This window comes from Rhopalosiphum padi, chromosome 3, assembly GCF_020882245.1.
Source record: "Rhopalosiphum padi isolate XX-2018 chromosome 3, ASM2088224v1, whole genome shotgun sequence".
Lineage (NCBI taxonomy): Eukaryota > Metazoa > Arthropoda > Insecta > Hemiptera > Aphididae > Rhopalosiphum > Rhopalosiphum padi.
In genome coordinates, this window is record NC_083599.1 from 71,714,584 (window position 1) to 71,729,702 (window position 15,119).

Below are 15,119 nucleotides of genomic sequence, written 5' to 3' on the forward strand. Positions count from 1 at the left end.
TCATTGATATTTTAATTTAAAGGTAAGCTGTGTTACATAAAATATTAAAACTTTAAAATACCCATAACTTACTTAAAAATAAGAATATCAATAAAAGCTCACATGATAATCTAGATAATATTCTTACCTTAAAGTTTGGTAGTAAGTAAATTTACTTTTAATATTAATGCTAATAGTATAAAATCAATTCTGCTGAATGCAAACTCGTTGTTTTACGTTAGTAAGATGGAGTGACATGCGGCTATGGTGTCCTCTTAAGAATCAAGTTTTCAAAATATAAGACAAAAATTCTTCTTTTTTTTTTTTATCTATAATCATAATATTGTTTTGTATTTAAAAGCACAAAACATAATTTTTTTTTAATACTGTCATAAATGAATACACATAATATTTTTCCTTGAATATTTCATATTATTTTGCAGTATTGGGTTCTACTGTTAGGTGGCATATACACATTTATATATTGCAGATACATAATAATATGTACAAATATATTACAAAATGTTGATGAATAAATTCTTAATTTAAGAATATTATAATCAAATTATAAGATTAAATGATTATTAATAAATTGATACATCAATATATAGGTAATACAGTAACTATGCTGTCTACTGTTAGAAAAAAATTACTACAGTAAATAAAACTTAATTAAACTTAACTTAACTAACTTAAGCTTTCTTATAAAGTATAATAAAAGTTTTAAAATGTATTGGACATTTAATAAATCATAGAGTACATAAATTAATCCAATACCTTTGTAAAAAAATATCTTAATTATTTCTTTTGAACATTTCTCAAAGAGGTTTTCATCTTTTCTTAAAGACATTATTGTCTCAATTATTTAGGATTCAAATAATTAAATGTGTTTGGATAAAACACTATATCAGGTTATGAACAAGATCACAAAATATTCAAATTAGTATTGATTAACTGAAAATTTCAAAATTTTACATAATTTTTATTACAAAACATAATTTTTATGTTTTTACTTAATCATCTTATGTATGACTGTGGTCTAAGAGTAAGTTATGATGCACTAATGCAAAAAGTAGCCAATTGAAAAAAATTAAAAAAATTTGAGTTATGGGTATAAAACTAAGAAATAAAATTTGACAATTACAATGTCATCTATATAAAATTCAATATTTTTTAAATAATAATTTTTATCTGAATAATCCAATGTTAAATGTATTTAATTTTTAAAATCTTATAATAAAGCTCATTTTGTAGCTGTTACCTATTTATTATTAAGACCAAACTAAGTGTATAATTTTTTGATATCATTAATTATAATTTTTCGTTATTTAATATTATAAAAATAAAATAAGTACAGTGAAACCTCCCTTAACGGACATCTAAATAGCGGACATTTTCAATACTTCTTTACAAGAAAACCTCTAAATAACGGACACTTTTATGGCATTTTAACTTTTGATTTCATCATTTCTATCGTAAATTTGTGGAATTAGAAAATAACACACAAAATGACTGGGTCGAAATTCGAAACCATCTATAGTAATTGATTTCTTTAATATGTTAGTCTTAATTTTTATATAATACATTTTTTTTATGCTTTTACCTTCGCATTTTTAAAAAAAAAATAAAAAAAAAAATTTATTATATATCTATGTAGTATATATTATATATATATAAATAACTTTAAATTAATAAATCAATTATTTTTAATTATAATTTCAATTTTTTATTTCTCCAATATTGTATTTAGAGGTCAGGTTATGTACTTAATTTTTTTTTCATTATGTGAAATAATATGAATTATTTTAAAATTATTTTTTGTGTTTAATTCTTTAATATTATAAATAATGTAGAACTGTATAAATTAGTGATACAGATATTTATTCTTCAATAAGAAAATGTATTAACTTCTCAATAAAAAATTGTTCTAATACTTCAAGATTAACTAACCAGTTAATATCCTTTTCGATTTCGGTAATTATTATTTGATCAGGTGTTCCAATGACAAAATAACACAACTTACGGTCAAATAAATATAGTTGTAATTGGATTTGATACCAATGAAAGTGCTTTTTGGTTATATAAACAGAATAATTTTTTATGTATATTACACAACTTTGATCATTTTTAAGTTCAATATCGAATGCTTTATATCTGAACTTTCATGGAAATTTTATCTTAACAATAAAATCAGAATTTATTAAGCCATCTGGAGAAAAGCTCCTAAAAATCTATTGTTCGATAACCATAACTCAGTTGGTACAACATTTACAATTTGTTCTTTTTCCAAAATTTTAATGCCTGATTTTTCATTAGTTAAACCCCACTGAATAGCATGAACCCCACTTAAATTAGTATCATTTTTTAATGATTTAAAAAAATTATTTTTTTGGCAAGTAGATAATATATGACCAAAATGACTTGCAGTTAATCTTTTTTTACGGTAATAATAACACAGTCAATTTTATTTTAACCTGTAGTTATTTCAGAAATTTTTAAAATAATATCATCAGTTATAAACAGCTATCATTTATATAACTTCTTACTGCTTTAAAATGTCCTGCCTTTACCAATTATTTACAAACATCTTTATTTACTACACTTTATATAGAACTCATTTGAAATTTTAAAGATTCATTTGGTTCTATATGTTGTAGTCCAGGTCTTAATAACCAAGAAAACCCAACTGGAATAGATAAATTATCCAAAGTATGTTTGAAAGTAGCAAAATCTTCATCTGGAATAATAGTAGCGGTGCTATTAAAACCACCATATATTTGGCTGATAGTTTTTACTTCATCACATGTGTTACTTTTTCTAAAATTCTATGGTCAAGATTTGTCTGTAGAGCTAAGATTATAGGGAGTATAAAGTGCTAGGGCCGCTATCTGGTGTTAAACTACTTGGCCATGAGGACATGTACATTTTGCCTCAACTATAGAACTATTATTGAACATCATCTTTACCTTATATTTATCATTTTTCATACTTAACTCTTAACTTAACTAAATTTAACTTTCTTTTAAAGTATAATACAATTTTTTAAATGTATTGGACATTTAATAAATCATAAAGTACATAAATTAATCTAATAAAATAATATATTAATAATTTAGTATTCAGATATTTGAATGTGTTAAGATAAAACACTATCGGGTAATTAACAAGATCATAAAATATTCAAATTAGTATTTATGTATAAATATTAAATATATACATAATATATATTTTGATTTCCATCACGTTTATCATATACTGTTCATATACTAATTAATATGACCATTAGTTGACCTTATAGTTTTAGGCAATTAGTATCAATAAGTAAATATTAGGCACTTGTTTATCAAAAATTAAAAACAATTAATTAAACAAATATTAAATAGATAAATGAATTCTACTCTCAATGTCAAATTAAAATAATCACTGCTGCACAGAGCACAATGGGTAGGCTCAAAAATTGTATTTCATCAATAAATAGTGTAATGGATGTTTTAAATCTCAATGACATGCATAATTTATAAATTGTCTGTAAGTGTATTAGTTTAACCTACTGTATCAGTAGGTTGAACATACTTTTGCCATAAAATGTATTATATCATACTGTTTTCTGTATACAAAAATATATCATTAAATTAAAATTAAACACATCCAATTATTAGAGACCCATTCGATACTGTAGAGCATAATGGTACCCACTTAAAAGAGTAATAAAATAATAATATAAGACATACTTTTATTGTGAATCTACTAAATCTTGTGTTTAATATAATATATATTTATAAAGATAATTCATGTTTCCATAATATCTATGTAAATTATACATATTTATTTTATTGTATAAAATGTCATTTGAATGTTTGAAATTTAATTAATTTGTATATGCATAATATTATAATATTTTTTTGTAGACATTGCAATTATTTTTTACCGTAAAATAAACATTACAGCTATATTTTTATAATAGAGATTATTTTATTTTATAAATTGCATATATTTTATATTCTTATCCTAAAAGGTTCTACATTTAAATGTTTTAAAATTTCTAATAGTAGTTATAGTTTCATCTTTATAATATATAAAATATAGTTAATTTTTGTATATTTTGAATCGAATCCTAGCAATATAATATTATAATATTATATTATAAATATTATACTTTATTATATTTTATTATTATACTATAATATTATGATTCTATTTTTTTAGGAGTTTAACAAACTTTTCTTTGGAAAAAAGTTGAAGAATGACCTAAAATCTAAATGATATTGTGTCAACTGTGGAAAAATTAAAATGTTTTCATAATAAATGTAATACTACCAAAATAAATTTAAGTGTAAAATATAAATATTTTTGCATTAAATGAACTTATAGTCAATTTAAACAATTTAGGATGTATATATTTTTAATGCTAGAAGAAAATGTTTAACTATTACCATAAAATTGTTTAAATAACTAAAAATATTAAAACACTGTATAAATATGGTCCTTTGAAAAATATTTATCTAAAATAAATGTATTTCGTAATTTTCTTCTATTATTATGATTGATATTAAATTAAATAATTTATATAACATTTTCTAATATTTTAATTAAATAGGCAAATAAATACAAAAAAAAAATGTTAAGAAAATTATTGTTTAATAAAACCAAAATGTTATACTTACAAATACAAACAATGATATGAATTTAAAGGATTAAAATAAATTTACCTTGGTGTTTTATTTTATATACAAGTAAACATTGTATTATTAATTGTTGAGTATTAATAAAAATCACAGTAGCATTAATTACAGTAGCATCTATCATATTATAATTTATTAATCCATCATTTTTATTAATTAATATGGATTTATTTCCATTGGTTCAGTCAGAGACTCAGAGTTAGTATTAGTATTAATAAATAGTTTATTTTGGAGACGATATTGTTGACTATGTGTAGATATTATTTTAAATATTATTCTGCTTTACTGAGAAGTTAATTTTTGTCAGTTCAACCACTGTTACCAGGCTGGTCAGAATTAGGTCTCCCTCGATATATTTCAGTGGTTCTTGCAATAAACCTTCCACAAGCCCAGGCCTTAGTGTATACATCCACCAGAAATGGAGCAGATCTTAACTCTTCAAGGGATAAATTTCGGATTTGTTCAAAATCGGTACTCGTCTACGATATTGCTGATCTTTGCATAAAGAAAAATTATCGTTATCCATTTCGTTGTTGGTCGATTAAGGATATGTAGGTAAATATAACTATGTAACAATGAACAAACATTTAGACCTGACACTACAAAAAAATTGGATAATTTTATATTTAATTTTAATTATAGAATACTTATCTACTTATGTCTATGATACAAAATACATAGATTTATGTATTGCTGATAGGATAAATGGTAAGAATCAAATGCTTTTGTTTTGTTAAAAAATTGTAGATATTCTACATAGAAAAAAAAATTGATAGTATAATCAATGGTGAGGTGACGGAATATGATAAAGACGAGGAACTTACAGTGAGATTGTTTATTTAATATTTTTATCCAAAACCCTATAGTTAATTTGTAAAAATCATTATCCATATTTATGAAAGGCATCGGCATATTTTATAGATTTTTATTGCATATTAATCTGGGCCCTAAAAATAACATATAAATATAAATATTTATTTTAATAGTTATAATTTGGACTATTTGGAGAGGCATAGAGCAAGACACTAAAGAGTTTAAGATTAAAGTCTTTTTTTGTTTTTTTTTTTTGTTGAACACTTAAAAATAAGAATATTGATGTACGATTGTACTAATTATATTCTAAACCTAAACCAGTATGATGATCCTTATGAACTATAACTCAGGAAGATGAATAATTTGATTTTTCAAGTTCTTGATTAGGTTATTCATATTTTGTATTACTAAACAAGTTCAAATTAAATTGTATGTTATAAACTATAGTACAGTTTATTTTATTTGAAAAATGTTTAAGGTGAATAGCATTATACAAAATTTAAATTCAATCAATATTATTATTATTAAATAAACACATTTTTATGCATGTAAAATGTAATGTACTAATGTATAATATTCTATAATTTTTGGCATTTTATATTGCATTTTTTTTTTTTTATATTTTTAATGAATTTTTAAGATTTATAGTGCATTAAATTCACAGCCTTAGTTATAAATAATAACATAATATATTATACTAAAAAATCATTTAGAAAAAAATTGTGTACTTACTTTTTAAAATATTTTTAAAACTCTGTATTAGTTGTATTATGTTCAATCATCATTACAGTCGAATGATGAATATTTTTATTTACATTTGTAGTTTTCGGATTTATTGCTAAAATGTTTATTAGGTTTGGTTTAAATATTTAATATTAATTATTAATTCTCATAATATTTATTTTAAAAAACTTACCATCAGAAGGAGAATCAAAATTAGATGCATTGTTTACTTCCAATTTTATGATTTTAGGCGCAGAAAAAAAAGATTTTATAGATCTGACTAGTACTTGAGTACTAGACCCTTTTCGATTACGATAAAATTTAGGGTACGTCGAGAGGCAATTTGTATAAAAATTATTGATCTTTTTGACTTCGGGAGGCAACTAGTGTGTCCCCGTATTAGATTATCGATCGTCAAGGTCAAGCTACCAATTATTAATATTGCTGCCGTCGAAAACATAATATGATTTCATAATTTCCAGTGGGTAGGTAAAGAAACGCCTCATAATCTCATATACATTATAATATATTGTATGGTACAGTATACCAACAGAATCTTGGCGACCGATGTTAGACCCGCCAAGTACAATAATAACATACCTACACAAATGACACTTTTGTATTTTACCTTTTACAATATAAGACAATATAGACTCGGACGATGGAGACAATGATTTTTTCTACGGTTAACATCGCACGACGTGTGTTCTTATGAAAACTTTTTAAAATTAGGTAGGACCTACTTAACAATATATATTCTACGACGTGCCGAAATATTATTTCGACAAGCATTATATTCTTCGAACAAAATTACGCAGTATGCAGTAAAGCCGGACATTTGCATCCCCTGTACCATTTATATATATATATATATATATGTAGACGACACACGTGCACTGAAAGACCTTGTCGTCTTCTTTGTGTTTCTCGTTCCTTTATTCTACCCTATACACTATACAGCAATAAGTAAAATAAATCATACTTAATGTATAATAAACGAAGGCATTTCCGCTCTATATAATATAATCGAATGTACATTTTCTTTTTCACCATATAAGGGCATGAGATTTAAAAGATACCACATTCGTACGTATTGTAATATTAAAACTATGAATATAATTCAGTAATTATTATATTAAAAAAGTAAAAGTCATGAAATATTATATTATACGTCTTATTTACTTTTAGACTATTACACTTTGACCTAAGGCCCATAATCGGTAATGCTTAGATTAATAGATTATAATATAAATATAAGATAAAAAAATATATAAATATAGACGAATAGACGTATATTCTGCGAGAATTTCTAAGTATAAATTCATAAATAAAGCACATAATAATGTACTCACTTAATAGTTAATATAATATATAAATATAGAACATAAATAAAGGTACCATTATGACAACAGATGCCAGTTGAAAGAAATAAGCTAGAGTTCTATCATATTATTATCGTATATTCAATGTGTCCATTATAATTCCACTGTTGTTACAATATGGATAGGTATATTAGTAGGTACTCATCGAACCGTACTTAATGTATAATAAACGAAGGCATTTCCGCTCTATATAATATAATCGAATGTACATTTTTTTTTTCACCATATAAGGGCATGAGATTTAAAAGATACCACATTCGTACGTATTGTAATATTAAATCCATTATTAATTATTTTTTACCGGAGAAATACATTAGAAGACAACCGCCTACTTATTATTGTTATATAAATTGTAATAATATGTCCATTGGTGCCTAATGCCTATATAGAATGTTAACAAAAACGTCGTCTCTGCGACGCCACTACAGACTTCGCCAAAAAATATTTCATAATACATCGGTGTTGAAATAACACCTTATTGTGGGTGGTCGATTTTCAAACACACCATAAAATTATGTGTACCATTTTTACAGATATATAAATGCGTATACAATACCTACCATCCGGCCGTTAGCTTAACATATTTCTTAAAAATATATATTTTTCCAAAATATATAAATTTCCAATACTATAAAAATATTATGGATAGTTTTTAAATAATTTAAATATTTAGCTTTTAAGTATTATATATACTATTTATTATCATTTATCATTTATCAGAAAAAAGTATTGTTTAGAAATTCATTTTTTTTTAATCATAACAAATGTATTTCAAAAATAATCATTGAATAAATGGATATTTTAATATAGACAAAAGTAATGTATCCATTACCATAAAGTTTGGATTTAGTATAACTTACAAATTCATATTACTATTTGTTTTGTACTATTTTTTAAGTATTGTTATGAAGGATAGACGGATAGAACATTTTTATAAATTTTAATCAATGGCAGTTCCAATGTTTCTTTATAGTACATTTTTACCTAACTAGGTAGAGTAGTTTAAACCAATTTGGAAATTAATACATTTTTGTTCAAATAAAATTTAAAAAAATTCCCTCTCGTAGCACATGTTAAGGTGCATCATAACTCATATTTTAATATTTTGAAATATCGCTCCTAAATATTATAAATGTTACAATAATTATCTTAATATTGGTTAGGTATAATTTTTAGTAGGTATATTTATTATTTACCTAGATAATAATATATATTAAAAATCAATACATTTTTAGTGTCAGATAAATGCAGTTGTAGATAATTGAAAAATACAATGGATATTGGATACAATAATTGTATTACCACAAAATGTCAATGGTACCTATAAGAAGATACTGTATTAAATTGTAGTATAATTTTATATTTTATATAATGTAAATGATAATACATAATATTTCATTAAATAAATAAATTACATACCTTTAAGACAATCGCGCTTTATACTTCTCTTTGGTAGGTAGGTACAGCTATACGAGATGGATAAACCCGATAAACATTAAATACTCAATGATCACGGATCTCTATGCACAACAAACGCGAAGCAATGAGCAAACGAATAAACGAATGCTTAAAATTTGTATTAAATAATAAAATATTAAATAATAGGTAATTGACAATATTTCATTTTAATTTAAATACAAACTATAACAATATTACTACCAATTGGCAATTATTCCACCAAAATGGACAATCGTCAAAAATTAATTTTTCGGGAAATATCGACTTTTTGATAATTTACCAACAACCCCAGAGTTCAATTAAATGTTACTCAAAAATATTTTTTATAAAGAGGGATCATATAAGTATATAATATATATTTATAAATGTTACATTATAACGAACAGTAATTTATTATTATTATTATTATTATAACTATTATATTTTTACTGAAAATAAAGATATTGATTATTGATAAAGATAATTAGAATGTTCGAACGCGGATCGATTATCGCCGTATCGAAATTATCTTATCTCCCTTGAACCGGTTTTACCCCCTGCTCCTCCTAAGTTCGCACCGTACCGTCTGCCGTGAGTGCTGACTTATAAGCTGTGCCGCCAGCCTTTTAAAACTTTTGTATTTTACACTTTTTTCCTGGCGTTCGAGCCCGACGCACCGTTGCGTCCGCTCACCGCCTCGCACCGTGTTGTGCGGCAAAACCGCGTGTGCGGTCAACGCGTTTGTATGCATATTTTAAGCCGTTGTGCCATTTCGCCAACTTATACGCGTTCCTTACCAGCGGTTGACCCCAACTTGCGGTATACTTTTTCGCTGACCGTGTGCTTTGCGTATCATCGCCGCAGTAGTGTTTTTGTGCGTCTTGCTCAGATCGCGTGTGCCGTCGAGTGACCAATTTCGAATTGGTCCTCGTCCCGATATTTCGGACATTGTCGATCCGAGTCGCCAGTCGTTTTTCTGCACGTCGTTGCCCCGTTTGGCCGTGCGTGTGTGCGTATAAAATAATATTATATTTATATTCACGTCGCCGCCGTCCGTGGGCGTCGCGTACCCACACACAGAACCTTATATATAATATATATCATAGTTATATCTAATCGCTTTGTCGTTCTTATTATAAGAGTAATATACGCATAATATATACGTATACACGTATAATACGTGTGGATACACAATCTTCATATATATATATATATATATACATTCGCGCCGCCGTTGGTGTGCGTCGTGTATCGGTGCGGTGCCCGAACTACAAGGCGAAGATCGAGCAGTGTCGGTATCGTTATATTATTATTTGTATTATTTGTATTTATATTGTTCTAATTTATATAATTATTATACCTGTAAGATTAATTCTATTATTAGTATCTTATGGACGCCCACCTTTATTAGGATACTTAAGTCCGATTGTGTCAGTTATTATTTACTATTTATTTAATATACATTTTTGGTGGTTATATGTACCCGTATTACCATTGAAGTGCTATTATATTATATATATATACCGGGTAACCTTTTCTCGTTTCCAACACCTCGCGAGTCGTGTCCGATAACCGCGAATTTCCAAAAGTAGGATCGGACAGGGCGCCAACATTTGGTAGCAAAGCGTGGTTATCCGACCTTTGTGGGGGGTTCGGTAGCGGTGTGTTGGTTGTGTTTTGCCCTGGTATTTTGGTGCAGAGTACAGTGCTTGGGTGTTCACCGGACGTTGACATTTATTGTCTATACGTGTATTAATTGACCGGCCTTCCCCGTGGGTGATTATTATTATTTATTATTTAGGTACTCTTAAATTAAATTAATTTAATGTGTGATGCGCGCATAGTGCAGATAGTATATAGCTGATATAGGTATTTATTAACATTAAGTTAACCGCGTTGGTCGTGGTGTTGCTATCAGCTATACTTTAGATTAACGTTAGAGGTAATTCTACGCACTACCTGGATATCGTCGATATATTCAATAAGTTAATGCGTACACGCGACAGCCGTTAGTTTTGATATCGTCGGTATATCTAAACTACACCTAATTAGTCGTGTCGGTTGCGTCATTGATATCTCCGATATATCAATTGCACTAATGTTGTAGGCACACTACGTAATTGCGCCCGTCGTTGAAGTGATATCGCCTATATATCATTATTATTATTTATTATTCGCGCCGGTCTCTGTGAAATATTTTATATAACATTTTGGGTATTGTCCGTTCACTGCCATTTGTAGGGCACCAACAAAGATATAACCGATTTTTGAATCCACATTCGTCATAATTATATTACTAATTGACGTAATATCACACCATTTATGTATACATTCTAATGAATGTATTGTAATAATAAATAAATAATTTAAACGAATAAATCTAAATTGAAAATAACTAAAATAAAAATAAACTTTTCACGAGATTTTTGAGCTGTTACATATTTGGAACAAATTATTATTTTATTATTATATAAAACTATGAATATAATTCAGTAATTATTATATTAAAAAAGTAAAAGTCATGAAATATTATATTATACGTCTTATTTACTTTTAGACTATTACACTTTGACCTAAGGCCCATAATCGGTAATGCTTAGATTAATAGATTATAATATAAATATAAGATAAAAAAATATATAAATATAGACGAATAGACGTATATTCTGCGAGAATTTCTAAGTATAAATTCATAAATAAATCACATAATAATGTACTCACTTAATAGTTAATATAATATATAAATATAGAACATAAATAAAGGTACCATTATGACAACAGATGCCAGTTGAAAGAAATAAGCTAGAGTTCTATCATATTATTATCGTATATTCAATGTGTCCATTATAATTCCACTGTTGTTACAATATGGATAGGTATATTAGTAGGTACTCATCGAACCGTACTTAATGTATAATAAACGAAGGCATTTCCGCTCTATATAATATAATCGAATGTACATTTTCTTTTTCACCATATAAGGGCATGAGATTTAAAAGATACCACATTCGTACGTATTGTAATATTAAATCCATTATTAATTATTTTTACCGGAGAAATACATTAGAAGACAACCGCCTACTTATTATTGTTATATAAATTGTAATAATATGTCCATTGGTGCCTACTGCTTATATAGAATGTTAACAAAAACGTCGTCTCTGCGACGCCACTACAGACTTCGCCAAAAAATATTTCATAATACATCGGTGTTGAAATAACACCTTATTGTGGGTGGTCGATTTTCAAACACACCATAAAATTATGTGTACCATTTTTACAGATATATAAATGCGTATACAATACCTACCATCCGGCCGTTAGCTTAACATATTTCTTAAAAATATATATTTTTTTCACGTGTAGAAAAAATACAGACTATTTCATTATACTGAATCAATAGAGATATATCTTGGACGTATATTAAACACACTATCGGTTTTTTGTATAATTTAAAATCATATTATAAACTGTTAATCACGGAATAGGAACAAAAATCGTATCTATTATATTTTTTATATTTTGTAGGTCAGAAATGGTTATTATATAACATAAACATAATATATTATGTATATAACTGTATAAGTTTTAATTTTTTAAGTATATAGCCTAGTGTGATTGGGTATAATATCAATATCTTATTAATTATGTAGTATTGTAGTACATATTTAAATGATTTTGTAGTACGATAATCAGTAGCACCAGCAAAACTATTATATATAGGTACCTATATGTAGTTAAAATAAAAATTTAATTTAATGTTCTACAAAATAACATTTACTTACAAAAATTTTTTTTCTTGTCTTCTGACTAGAAAAATACTGAATAATTTTATTTACTTTATAGTTTTTATTATAGTTTACTGCCTACTTTCAATTTAACACTTAAGACTTCTATAAATTTCAGGGCCCCAATTTATTATAAACTGAGGCCTCTTAGTGGTGCTGAGCACCCTCGTTCCCCTCGCTAGTTGCGGCAGTGCATACGATTGAACATTTTAACGGGATTCCTCATAAGTTTTTCTTTTTGAGATAAATAATAGTGTTAAGAATAAGCTACATATATAAATTTATTTTTTAAGAGCGTTTGAAGATTAAATTATGACGAAATTAGATAAATTAGATGTTTTTTATTTTGTTTTTATGAGTGTCTGATTTTAGATTCGAATTTTGTGAAACTGTCCGTCAAAATGTGTTAAATTGACATTGTTTACGAATATTATCGTATTAATGTATAATATGTCAATATTCAGGGCGTATTTAAGGGGGGCCCATGGGGCCCGTGCCCCTTCCATTCACTGTATTTTATACTTTTTTTTATTATTGACTATTGAGACTAAATTTTTTAGATGGCAGTAAAGCAGATTATTGGCATTCATACCACTTGGGGAAAGTAACAACATCCTATGTTGAAAATAAACAAGAAAATACAGATAATAATAATGGATTTATGCAATGTACATATAATGTAAATGCATGTAATTGATAGTACATTTAATAGAAGTGAAAAAAATTGAAATTTGGTAAGAATCAAAATAAAAAAATTGGTAAACACCTTTAGCTTGTAATCTTCATTATTAAAATTATAATGATAATTTTGACAATATTACAAATTCATATTTTTGATCATATATATAACACTCAATTATGATTGAAACCTTCAAGCTAATACTTCATAAATACAAAAAATTTTTTCTATTTTAATTATTTGAGTATTTCTTTGTTTCTGATTTGAATATTAGTAGCATAGTCTATTCTTGATGTAAAAAATTGGTAATTTATTTTTATTATATAAAATTTAAAGCATTTCCGTATGATTGCATGTATATTCCCTTTTTTTATTATGCATATTTGACAATGTTAAAATTGCATATAATTCCAGGTTCAATATGTATAACTTACTTTCAAATAAATATATCAATAATATGAGTAGCCTAAGTAATACATTCGATAAGATTCTAACGCAAATCTGCTATATTGTGTTTGGATTAAAGAGACAAAATAAAAAGTGAGCCTAATTCTCACCTTTAAATTTAATGATAGGTAAATGTACTCTAATATTAAAGCTAACATTGCAAAATTAATTTTGCTGAACAAAAATGTTTTACATTGTATGTATGTAAAACAGAGACAACACTTATATGTGGGTATAACCTCCTCTTAAATAATGGTGATTCAAATATTATTTTCAACTTTGGGAGTTTTCATGGCCATCTGAACTTCCGGTTCTTTCTTGATCAGCCGAATTCTCTTGGCCATCTGGGTCTTCTTGGTCGGCCGAATTCTCTTGGTCCTACGAATTCTTTTGACCACCTGAACTGTCTCAGTCATCTGAATTGTCTCAGCCGCCTGACTTGTCTCAGCCTTACGACGTTTTTCAATTCTTGAGGATCTCTTAGTCGGTGCTGGTTTACAAATTGCATGGTGTGAGATAGAACTAGCTTCACTAAGCAAAATTTTTAAGCAAAATTTGCAGACCCATAACGAACGGCCGTCATTACACACCACACGGTCGTATTTCACCATTGTTTTTGGGTTAAACAATTTTTTTTTCGATTCTAGTTTCTTTTCCATCTTGGTGTTCTTTTTTCTTTCAATTTAAACGGTATTTGTTTAAAGAAAAAATAACTTGATTATTACATTTTATAATGTGGACCTATCTAAGTATTTTCTTTATTTTTAACATAAGAACAATACATGAACAATTAATTTATATATTTGCATTGTATTTAGATATTCAGGACTTTTGACTAGGAAACAAACATTTTTTTTTAAGTTGCTTATTAAGACATGATAATATTGCACTTTAAATCAAATTTAATTTAATTTTGTGATAATTGTTAGATTTTTAATATTTTATTTTAATTTTCAAAGTAGTATGTTAAATTTTTTACATATAGTAGTCAAGTGCTCAATTATTGCATGATACATGTTAATTATATCATTGAGAATGAGCAATGCTTAATCAGTTGTATAAATTTAATCATTTATACTTAAGTTAAAAATGTTATATATATATTTTTTATATACCATAATTATTTAATATGTCCATTTTTTAGATTATGGATTGTTTTTGTAATCTTCCTCAGAAAAGTATATGATAT